Here is a 12,950-nt window from a genome sequence, read left to right on the forward strand (position 1 = left end):
AAAACTTAGGGAGTTTTTGGCATGATCATATAGAGTCTGCCGGACTGACATTCCGTTGGGCTCAGGAATCATGAAGGTAACGTCACGACTGAATCACAGTTCCAGCACCCCCGGGTCGATCCACCGATGTAAGATCCGCGTGGGAAGCATCTAGTACAACTTTAAACAGTCTCATTAAATAAAGGCTGTGTTCAAATTTAACCGCCACTTGATTGCATCAAGCATTTCCCGTAAACTATCTTGGAAGCTGCATTAGTTCCAAATTTGCAGTGAAGGATGAGGTAACTGTACCAATCTTCAAGGTTTGGGTCACTTTTGGCAGTTCGCGACACCTGTGGTGGCAAAGTGCCATGTCCGTCATTCTCAAACGACGTGTTTATCAGGCTACACTACAGCTACCTTGTTGTATGGTTGTGAGTCGTGACCTCTGAGAGCAACCGAACTAAAATACTTTCGGTTCTTCGACAACCGTTATCTCAGAACCATGACTCCTGTAGGCTTGTGTCGGCGAATCCGTAACGGGGTAACTGAAAAGCGAATGTTCGGTTGGGTAATGCGGACTTAAGTTGAAGAATGTTCTCAGCATCAAAGGTGCGGTGTCCTGGTCGTGTATTGCGCATGCCGAAACATCGTTTGCCAAACAGTCCGTTGTTCTTCGCGTCCAACTCGTATTGGGTGATCAACCGTTGACATGACAGCGGGAAATGAAATCAGCCACTGTTGGTGGGACTCACCTTTCTGGACGGAGCACACATGACCCCCAGTGTGCATGTTGTAGAAGCTGCAATTCATGACTACTATTCGGCGTCACTAGCATCCCTGTTGCCTATTTCTATCCGGATCGCCTGAACCAATGTCTGTAGTTACATGTATCTCGGAGTCTTTTGGGTAAGTTAGCGCTAAGACTCTTCTCCATCTTGAAAACTGCTGACCGAAAGGTTCGTGGTTTGAACCCGCTAAAGCCTTTCGATTGTTTCGGTCTAGGTTTCGATAGCTCGGCAGTATCTCAGTCGTCGAGCTATTTATCCGTGTGGCGCCGAAGCTCTAGCTGTAGAATAGCTTCTGCGTATTCATCAGTAACCAGATTTTCGGAAAGCGTCAACTACTGTTATAAGACATAGCTGATCACCAGTAGTGTTTCCTACTGTCTGTTAACTGTGCATTTAGTGTCGGACTTGTTAAGATTGCTTCGGTGTGCAGGTCAGACGGTGCATGTCTGAATTGCAGTTTGACGAACACTGTTAACTGATGAAACCTGTGCTGGCCTAATACACTAAGTTTCCCTGACTAGCTAAAACTTTCTTTATAGATCTTTGACCCATTACCATTTTATGGTAAGACGTTCCGGTCAAGCCTGTGGTGGTCAAACCGTGTCGGTGGGCCCTGGCACAACTCATGCATAGTGTTGATTTTTTTAAAGGAATTACTTTCGAACTGCACATTACCTCAGATGACCACCAAATAATCTGATTCCCTCATGTTTATCAACCCATTGTTGTTCCTGTTTCCCGATTCGATAGGGTACCCATAGGAAGAACAAATGACTACTCGCATACCTCTCGCACTCATCGCTGCTGGCCCTACGTTTGTCGGTTTACCATTGTTAATATTTGTTGACCGTATAGCTGAATGTCCCCTACAGAGTTGGTCCTGACTGGGATGGAAAATGAATGGACGGGAAAGATTTCAGGACGGTACCGACTAAGCCATGAGCCACGTGACCAAGGTCATTTTGCCCAGGTGTCCAAGCTCCCCCACCCTTCATGTGGTTCTCTATTGGTCCGTGTTTCATGGCATCTGGCTTCAGTGCTGATTGAGCGCACTATGGATGTGACGGTACGCGATGCGGCACTCAAATTGAGTTCGTATGGTCTGAAGTAAATCTGGCCTACATGCATTGATCAGACGGATTCAAACTATTCCAAGAGCTACGTAGAAGGTACCAACACAAAAAATATTCAGACAGAGACACTTCTTCGCATTCCACTACGCAAGGTCTCAATTTTCCGAGTGATTTCAAAATCAACTCATGTGTGGTGTTTGTCTATGGTTTATCGAAGTACACGAGCATTTTATCATCCAGCCTGAGTTTATGGAAATACATTTGGTTTTAACGAAGAATTTAAACGTATCCCAACTCAACCTCTCGTTTATGGTGTTCTTCCATTGAATGTTTCAGTTCGATGTTCGTAGCCTTTGCACAGCCCATCCAGTTGATGAATATCATAAAGAAGAGATTCAGCTTACAAATGAGTCGATTTCCACGAATAGAGTCGAACTTCGGTCCAGGCGGGACATCAAAATCTTTGGGACTGTTTCTAATTGATGGGTCCAAACAAGAGTGAAAGCGCCACAAAGAGTTTTCAGCAACCCTATGAGTAGTATGTGAGTCTTTGAAACCTCAGTCGTTTGGCGATGTGGATTGCGGTTTATTGAGAAGGATATTTCAGTTTTTACAGCTGAGACTTTTGCGAAATCTGCGAATTCTTTCCAAAGCACTTCACCACACTGACCGAATAGTGTATAACTGAAATCACAGATGTGACACGAATTCGCCGAATACTGTTCATCAGCCCCACGAATGCTGACACTCAGTCAGCCTGTTTATCTGACCTGTTAGCGTTATTATCCCGTTTGTTTCGTTCTACACCCACACATGATCTGCTAGCGCAAAACTTGTCAGTGCTAACCAGTGCTAAAATCAACCAAAAGACGTGCGGAGGTCAGCGTGTCATTACACCGGATGCGAGAAAATACCGAGACGGAAACCTCGCGTCTTACTGCTCTGCACTTTATGTGAAAAGCTCACATGCTGCAACGCAGATTGCTAGTCCGACCTTTGTTTGTCAGCACCCGCCCAAATTCCAAATTTGCGGGACGAACATGACCCGATTCGGGCAATTAATGCAGATCGCTGTCGGTAAATTTTCAACGGTTAATGCAAATCTATTTTATCGTTGATTTCGGGATAGGGAATTCTTCAGACATCATTTCGTAGTGTGGCGTAAAATGTCAAAAACATTTGTCGCACTGAAGCTCAGCCGTTCTTCGAGAATCCCATATAGACAGTGTTCGGCGTACATTGGTTCATTTTCCGTGATCACACAAAATTTACCATTTCACCGCATCACCGATCTTTTAATAGAAGATCGGAGATCTCTGGCAATGATATCTTCAATCCGTAGAAAGCACTTTTACCAGTCCTTGGCACTGTGAGGAGTCTAGGGAAATTTCGCTTGGTGTTTCGTCCACCGAGTGAAATTATTCTATGTTGAAAGGCCGGAAAGTATTGTACGATTCTTGTTGGGCATCATCAGTAGTGCACACCTTGCGAAACCTCAGGGAGTCTAGAACCCGCGACCGACGCTCCAGTACTTTGAGTACTTAACCTTTCTGTCACGGGCAGCTGACTGGCGGTGTGATTAGCTTGCACTTGGACGAGATACAGCACTGTCCTTCTTCCAGAACGGAAACTAAACCACAAGGTCCCCTGTTGGCTGGCCCTTTCAGAGACAATCTCTCAAATGGTTTTTCACTCACCGAGTGAATTTTGATCTACATATTGATTGTTGGCCGTTTGAGATTTGAGCAATTTTAATGGAGGTATCATTCTGGAAGTGAAGGTACTCTCACCCGGGAGTCGGTTAACACGTGTGGGTATGTGACGTGGTTTCTGAGACTAAATGGTGAGCATCGATATGTCCTATCGGATCAGCCGCTCGCGGCTGAACGGTTATCTGTTCAATTAGTGGCTGGAAGGTTGGGAGTTCGAAACCTTATTGAGTTTCGTGTAGTACGCACTGCTGATTATTCCCAGAGAGAATAGAACGGCTGTGCAGTGAACACCTTTCGGCTTTCCAGGATAGATTGGCCTCGCTTACAGGACAAAATCTCCATTTACCGCTCGCTAATAGTTATTAAAACAAATATTTATACTGTCCTGCTGTGAATGGGTAGTATGTTTGATGCCAAATTTTGTCATATTTGTTGCGTCTGGTGTGTATTGCTGTCATCAAAGTAGGTTGGCTGTTGAGGTAAACACCGTGTTGCCACAATGTTTTTTGTCATGAATCCGATAAGTGATAAATTTTGGTGAGCATGTGATATTTGGTTAAAAAAACGAAACCACGGGATTTACAGAAATGTAACGAGAGGGAACAAAGGAAAATGTGAAAAAGTAGAAAATGGGCATGAATAAATTACTCCAGGGAATAGTTTTATTTGAAGCGATTTCAATGACGAACACCAGTCACTTTGTTTTAGAAACCTTATTAAACAGTTGACGACGCATTGGTTGATAAGCCTCAATAAAACTGTGACAGAAGCTGTAAGCTGTCCAGTCCAGCAACCTCACATAACGTAAACTAAGTGAAAAGTGTGGAGCGTTTACCGTTCAATCACGTGAGCCTGTTGTACCATGCATTTACAGCTGAGAAAACCGGCGACAGCCAGCGTATTGGTTACTAATTTGTTGGGCCTTTTCAAGGTCAGACACTTCGAAAAATTGGATTTTTCTAGCTATACCAGACAATGTTTGTGGGTCACGGTTTCATTAGTGTGTCAATCCCTGTTAAAGTGTATTCAACGAAGGACAACAATTTACAAATCCCATTATAATCGGGTCTTTAGTTCATGCATTTCTGACGATCACGCCGCTTCTGTAAGAGCATTATTCGAGAGTTCGTCCACACTTGTATTAAATTACTGTTTAGTACAGTAATTGTTTAGCATGAGAATAAACGCGAATACGGTCCACAACTACAGCCGGCGTGACATTCTGCATAAGGCTTCTCGTTTTATATGTTTATGGCAAAATCGGTCATCACAGCTGGCGCAGTATCACATACTTTTACTTTCTGGTTCGTCGGCAAAATTGCAGCAGACAATCAGGCAGGTTCATGGTTCGAACCCGACCTCTGCATCTCGACTTCCCCTGCTTAGGTTTGGGAAACCTGGCATTATCCCAGCCCTCGTGCTTTCATCAGGTGGCATGGCAGGTAGGCACATTTTTCAACCTTAGATTCAGTGTTGCTTATTCTATACCTGTTTTTGTGGTCAACGCTGCTCATACTTTATTGTGAAAAGTGTCTTCTGTATATGCGTGTTTTTATTGATTAATATCCTTGTTCGAGAAGTTACTATTTTGTCTCGTATCTGTCACTCTACTCTGGTCTCGTTCCACTGACTTTGACTCACTACATCGAGTGAACATTGTTCCTTATGCCATTTTTGAAGGCGCATGCACCAGATGCTGGCCGCAACCTCCTATATTCTCTATCACTCCTCACAGGTAGGTTGAGTCACAATGCTGAATCGCAATAATGACGCTGGAGATATTTTGATCAAAACAACGATGTGAGCAGCAGCGATCTGTAGAACGGCGGAGAGAATGAGTGGCCAGGGGCTGTCTCAGAAGCACAGCGGGATCAGGCAACATACCAACAAACCATCTAAAAAGAAAGCAACACTGTTGAATTCAGCCACACTTGACTCCCCAGCTTGATCGGCAGCTAAAACAATCAACTCAGAGCCAAGTTTGGTGAGCCAACCTCTAACCATGAATGTGCTCACCTGAAGCATTCTACAACATTCCAACAAGCATGGCCGCCTGACGGTACCTGACGATTTTCGCGTACAAGTATTTATCCTACCGGATATGTCAACCGGACTTGATTGTGAAGATACGTGCACAGTATGAACACAAATTCAACTATTTCTTTAGATGTCTCGTGATACAAGGTGGACCTTTCATGTACTTGTATGACTGTAAAAACCATTCCTAAAGATTTTCCGACAGTCTTGGTGACTCGCTAATCTTGTGATGATTCCGGATAAACATTTTCTTATCAGAGACGGGAGCTGCTATCCAGCATATGAACTCTGATAGCGGAACACTTCCGTATTCACTGTTTACGCCTTTGGCCACAATGTTATTTATTCATCTCGTTAATCGAGTGTTTTATACCGTTTTTGAGTGATCGCTAATAGGCTGAGTTCGCTTTTCACTCTGTCACTAAATATTCAGAAAGTAGCAAGTGGTCTCTTCTTTTTCTCCCTCAAATAACTCGAGTTGTAACAGCACCATCTGTTTTGTTCTAAAGGTTGCCACAAGTCTTATGGCTATTTTCATCCGTATCGCTTTTCTAACGAGTGGAGGATGGAATTTCAGCCACTTCACGGTTATCGGGTACCTGGATAAAAGTGACGACGGAACAGTAAGTTCGAGAAAATTTCCGTTCAATTCTGTTCTGAATGAACTCAAACTGACAATTAATGATAGCACTCATTGGGTGCAAGAAATTATCATGACAATAAGGTGATAACAAACATATAGTGAAATACACCCATTTGCAAACAAATTTGGTTTTGCGCCTACCTGATGAGCCCCGGGAAGAGCGAAACCGGTCGTGGGCTGTCAAAGATTTTTCAGCAACCTAATGATTAGTGCAGTATTACTACATGTACTTCTCATGCATCTTCAACAAAGATCACTCACGGCAAACCGGCCTAGTGATCTTTGTTAAGGGAACAGTCCATCTGAGGGAGACATCTTTCGTCGACAGTAGGAGCAGATATTAAAGTACCTTCTTTAACTTTTGACGGTGGTAGAGCAAAGCAGCATTGCCCGCAAGCTTAATAACCATAGTCACAGATAATACAATTCGTCAGGAGGCCTTTTCTTCACTCTGACCGCACGTTGGATAGCACTGGAAACAGGTGCCTCAGTCAAAGCTCACTATTAATAGCATTGTGAATATTTTCACTTTCCCAAACATCAAGCCTGAGCACATTTTTTCGAGACAAGGAAGAATCTGCCGTGTTCACACTACACCAACCTTCGGTCCCATTGAATCAAAGCAGACCGCATGCTCTAAAACCGATGCACGCATCCCTTAGGTAAACAGTCTAAATGCTTATGTGACTTTTTAACGTCCAAAGCACAGACACTGTGTTCTCGGACATGAGGCTGACTCATGTTATCAACATTAAGGGGAACTTACTTTAGACCATCGTCTTTTGGGTTTTGCAGATTTTCTCCTTGTAGGGTGCATGATTACTGACCCTGAGAATGACGAAACCTGTGAAGATGGCATGGGTTGGACCCCGATTGTACTCATTTGTACTCACTCAAGTCTGTGTCTTGTTTATATATTCGTCCCCTGAGGGAACCAGCCGAGGGCTTCTTATAGATCTGGTACCTTTTGAAAAGTTGGTAACCGTCTAGGGAAGTTTGAAGAAACCAAGAAAAACTAGCTGTTTCTAAGGCGTATTCTCTTCTGACGACTACCTCTTCGGAGAGGGATAACTCTGGTATCTAGGCCGTCTGAAGATGTGTTTTACTTACGCAATTGTACTAAATATTTGACAGAAGCGTGCATAATGACCCTCACCAAGCGATATGCTTGTTCATGGCTCTGTGATGTGGTAGACTTCAGTGACTGTAGTCATTGTTTTGTAACCTAAGCTAGCCCAACCTGAGGAGATTACCTTCCGCAAACGCCGCCCTGTAAGAATGGTAAAAAGCGCTTTTAGGGAGGAGAGTAAATATTGGAAGAACCTCTGATGAACCAACCACAGGTTATCTCATCCGGAAAATTTGGAAACGACATTTCATGCCGACAAAACCACGGTTTAAGGTTTGCATTAGCTTCTCAGTAACACTGGCCAGACGACCAACAGGAATACAGTTCAGTGGATCAATTTCCAATTCTCTTTCTTGTCTATAGGATATTCTTTGCAAATGGTAGAATTAAGCCACTCCTTGTCAGTGGTTTGGAGAGGGTGGGTCTAAACCCAAGGGAACCGAGGAGGAGCTTCTTGGAGGACCACCATAAACCTTTTGCTCCCTCCATATATATACATATATATACGTATACATATATATATGCTTATATAGAGAGCACAAAGTGTCACTGAAGACAGAGAAGATTCATGCGCATTGTTTGCCTAATATTCAGAGCGTTAAAGCCTTTCCGCTTGACAATGGTTGTTAGCCCGCTGGGCCTCAGTGCCACTTTCGAATCACCTTGCTGCTAAATTTCGGACTTTCTTGTACTGTATGTCTTCTGGAGAACTCCGAAGGCTGATGACTGGCAGAAAGATGTGTTTGTGCCACGGCACGCCATGTCCTCATGCTCTGATTCATAACACTACGGGACTGGAGCTTGAAAACAGGGCGCAATTTAATCTGCAGCCGTAGAAAGTGACACGAAGGTCGGACAACGGCGGTTTGGTTCTGCTTAGAGAAAAAGTTATCGGCCGGACCCTGGTGAATTCGCAATGTTTACAATCTTAGTCGGTGCCTACTACATATGAACTTTTGTACGTGCATGCATACTGATTACGGCTAAAGGTCATTATCGCCGAGTTCATCAACCTCTCGGTTCTGTTTACACTCGCATACCGACCCAGTTCGGTAGATGTTTTGGTAACGCTCTGTTTACGTCGTAGATTCGCACGCGGTTATTCGCCCAGATATGCGTGTATTCGGAAAATGTTTTAACACCGTGATCAAAGTTGTTTTTAGTCTGACAGAGTCATTTGCTACCGAAACTCGTCGCCAGTCGTCTTCAAATACAATTTTGAAGTAAACAAGCTGTTTCGGGCTTTTCACGCTGTATGATAAAGCACATGCTGTCCGCTACTTCTTTGTACTATTACTATGTTATCTTAACAGACAATATGGAGTGCATCCTCTGTCAACAAAGATCATTTGTGGAACCTTCCGACTGAATTAGAACAGAGTAACAGAAACCGGATAGATATATTTTTTGTGACATTTAAGAGAGCTTTTTGTTAACTTGTAAGTACATCCTGAAATCTGGGTGGACAGTGCAGAGGACTGCGGCCTCAACGCAGCTGACTTGGACCGTTTGATCTCACCTGCATTCTCTGCCTCAGTAACGGAGATCGCCCACCTAAACTATTTCAATTCAAACCAAGAAGTCGTTACTGCACCAGCAGGAAAGCCAGTCGCGCTGCTGTTGTGCGTGGCTTACTGAATAGCTCTCGCAATGTAAAACAAACCACCGAAATCAAGTCCAGATATCTTATTTCCGAGCGTAGTACACAAAGCAAGATCTCATGGTGGTTAGGAAATCAAATGAACAATAAATCAACATATGGCCACACCACTGAGACCTTGTAAGCTCAGTGAGCCTGAATACTACCCAGATGTTGGTAATGGATGGGGAACATTTACTATGGACAGCTATCAAAGACAGAAAAAACAAGAAAGCACGTGCCCGCTTGGCCAAGCGTGGTTTTTAATAACCTTTTGAACGGAAAAATTCACCGGTATTCCCCCTTACATCGATAAGTCACCCATCCAGGAAATATCCCTCCGATTACTGCCTGTTTGTCTTCAGTGTTGAGATACTGGAAGCGATAATGCACGTGTATGGCAAAAAGATGAAGTTGATCTGCAAGTGGTCCTGTGTTGCAGGTGACTGGGGCAATAAATCGGAGTGGCTTTTGGAGACTAGATGTTAGCCAGCAATGATTTATCGGCTGTGTCACATATTCCGTGGAACCTCCTCACAAAAGAAACCATAGGATCCACATCCCCTCCAACTTTGTTTCTCTCCCTTCCTTCTCTGTTGACGAGGATGAGTGGCATACGTGACAAAAAACTTCTGAGTAGCTTGGAAACTGGAGTACCAGTTCCATAGCCTGAAGCATCGGCTGCCTCACTAATAGGAAGCTTAAGGCTTTATTGAGTTACCAATAAATCACACGTGAGAACATCTCTAATGAAAGAAATGGCTGTTTCATAAAGCTTCAATCTCAGCAGATTAACGAAAAGCAGCTTTTGTGGCGTGAGCAATTAATTTTATGGAGTGAGTCCAGAATACATGTTTTCGCCGACCGATGCCGTATCCATAAATTCGCAACAGTGAATTTAGACGCTGTTTGTTTTATGCAAGTACTGGATTTCAATAAACCGGAAAGCTTGCCAAAATATTCTCCAAGTTACTAACTGAACGGAATAATCCGACGATCTTAGTGAATGTAAAGGTTTCGAGGAAGTTGTCCTTTCTTCATCCTGACTTACCTAACCTCGCTGAAGTTTTCCCATCTGGTGGAGTTTGGAATAACACTTTTCAATATTTGTTACCAGAAATAGCTATATTAGGCTTCATCCCGTGAGTGAAGTCGATCTATGCCGAAGCACCGAGAAGCACATACCGTACATCTATTTCATCCCTTTTGAGAATAATCAGTGCGCATGTCACGAGACTCCACAGAGTCTGGGACCAGCGACCAGTTAACTGTTCAGCCGATCAGCAGTGTGATTAGCTTGCACTTAGATAGGAGGTTCACATCACGTGGCCACGTGTTGACTGGCCCTGCGAGTGACGCCTTCTCGGATGGTAGTTACACTCGTGGGCTGATTTTCACTCTTCCTCTGAGCTACTTACAGACTGTTGGTATTATGGGGAGTTTAGCGAATTTTCATTTGGCACTTCCTTCAGTGTACGCAACCCTTTAATTAGTATGGTATTCAGATATACAAAATACCCTCCAGTTCCTGCTTGGGGTATCGCGTGCTGGTTGAGATTTACGAAAAACCCGTTTAGTTTGTCTAAAAGGAAGGGTGTTTCGCCAATCGGCCAAAAAATGAACGCATTGTTTGACAGTAGATTATCAATATCCACTGAGCACCCGCCACAAAATCGGCTAAAACTGACCCTGTCTGGAATGTTTTTGATAAAAAATACCTGATCGATTTATCTAACATTATCAACTGTCCAAATAGCAATCGAACTCAGTGTGCTGGGTTTGCACGCGTATCCAGCTTACATATGCTGTCATGGTTGGACGACCCTCACACACAGCATTCTCACTATAGACAGCGAATGAGGACTAGAACCTTTAACAAAAGAAGCGAAGTCATTTGGCCAAATATGGCAGGCACCGGTAGATAAATGATGCTCTAAAGCGTAAGAGACACTCCCAGACGATGCCTCGTACCGGCTGAACAACGCGTCCATGAAGTCATCTCACTTACAAACAAGTCTCTACAGATCGGCCGAATTCTCTGAGCATGCATTTCTGTGTCCCAGAACAAAGCGGATCGTCATCCTAGAAGGTGGATTGGTCATGCGGTTATTTAACTCTGTTTTGAGCGCATCTCCGTTGAGATGGATGGTGAAAACCACAGTTTGTGTGAGAAAGGCTTGGTAAGTCATCACACGTCGCAAGTTGCAAAAGAATACGAAAATGTCGGACTCGAGTTTTGGAAGAAACGTAAATTTACGTTATTTGAATTAATCAATAGAGATGCGCAATAAATGGCAACAAGAACTTCAAAAACACGTAAGCTTGGCGCTTGCAATTATTGCCGGTTTAATTTAGTTCAGATTACTGACTCGTCATCTGATAGACACCTGATTTGAAGATTACGGGCCTATTCAAACGTATAAGTTTACTGACGTCTAGTACTCAGTCAACATAGAAGTAAACTGAGAGGGGCTTGACAACACTGATTTTCCCAAACTCTGCATGCAGGAGGTTCAAACTTTTCTTGCAGCTGCACTGTTCACGTTTCGCAGCTGACGTGCCCCGCATCTAGCAGAGTATTCGCCTTTGACCTGTTGTCTGAGTTGGGGAATCAGGGCGGTCTGGAGCCCTCAAACAGACCGCCCAGTAGTTATCATGCATCAGTGATGAGTACACGTAGTCAGAGTGCGCAATCCCGACATCAGGCCTAAAAACAGCTGGATTACTGACCGCACCCTCAAATCCGGCTCTTGAGAAGGATATCCATCTCCTCAAATCCTCCAAGATCAGCCTTCAGCCGAGCTGCCTCTGTCGCATCTCCACAAGCCCCTAGGGTGCTTCAAGAAGTTGCAGCCATGAGATCCTCGTCTTATCCTGGTCAGAGCACCGAATGGAAAAAGGGCATATGTGGATGTGGATTTTTATCCATGACCTTGAAGAATGCGGCCGCAAGAAATTGGGCGTGAAGGCATTTGAGAGTTTGGGAAGCTCGGTTTTCTCAAGCGTATTGCTGAGCTTGTCTTGATAATATTTGAATATATTTCGGTGAACAAATGCACAAAAAAGGATCAATAATGTTCAACTTGGCTGTCGATTGTGTGAGGGAATGGTGCTTTAAATGGCAGTGAACAGATATTACTTACAGGTTTCGTCAGCAATATACGTCGTCACACTGATGGCCGACTGGCTGGGAGTATGCCTGCAGGAAGACCAAACATATTCGGCCTATAAACGGTACCGGAATTCGTTGCTAATTAAAAGTGACCTTTCTTATCGTGTCCTTATTGATGCGGGTATATAAGACTTCACAAGTATAGTTTTAGGTAATTTTCTACTGTTCAATCACAGAACAAACAAAGCAAGTCTCGAGGAGGAATGACGGACCAACCGACTGGTTTTTGTCGACTTTGTGCCAGCAAAAATTGATTGTCTGGAAATGCTCTGTAGGACTTTGTAAACGACATCTCTCCAGTCTTTCATTCCCCTCTGCATTCCGCGTCGTTTTTCACTGGTTGTACTCTGTCTTTTCTTTTTCCTCCGCACTTGCCCCTGTGCTTCATGAGAATAATACACAGCACAGTCAGTTGACGTTTGTTCGCTTCCAAGAGTGGAAACCTGCTAGCGATGCCAAATCAGTTTGAGTTGAAAGCAGGTGGGTGTAGGGAGCCGTGGGGCAGAACATCTCCTGACATCGCCAGGTAACCTCAGTTACTCAAATCGGATGGTAATTTTCTCTTCTCTAAATCTACTATTCGGGTGGGAAACTGAGTATTAAAGAGTGGTTTGTCAATGTATCCGATAACGTGATAGGTGTCTCTCCCACATTACGATAATTCTACTACTAATCTGTCATTTATTTTTGAAGAGCATGGTCACAAACATAAAAAGTGAGTGCAAGCGATGAATGCGAAAGAGTAACAGGAGAATATGGGAGAAAAGAGAGAAAC

This window comes from Opisthorchis viverrini (assembly GCF_000715545.1).
Source record: "Opisthorchis viverrini unplaced genomic scaffold opera_v5_159, whole genome shotgun sequence".
Classification (NCBI taxonomy): Eukaryota; Metazoa; Platyhelminthes; class Trematoda; order Opisthorchiida; family Opisthorchiidae; genus Opisthorchis; species Opisthorchis viverrini.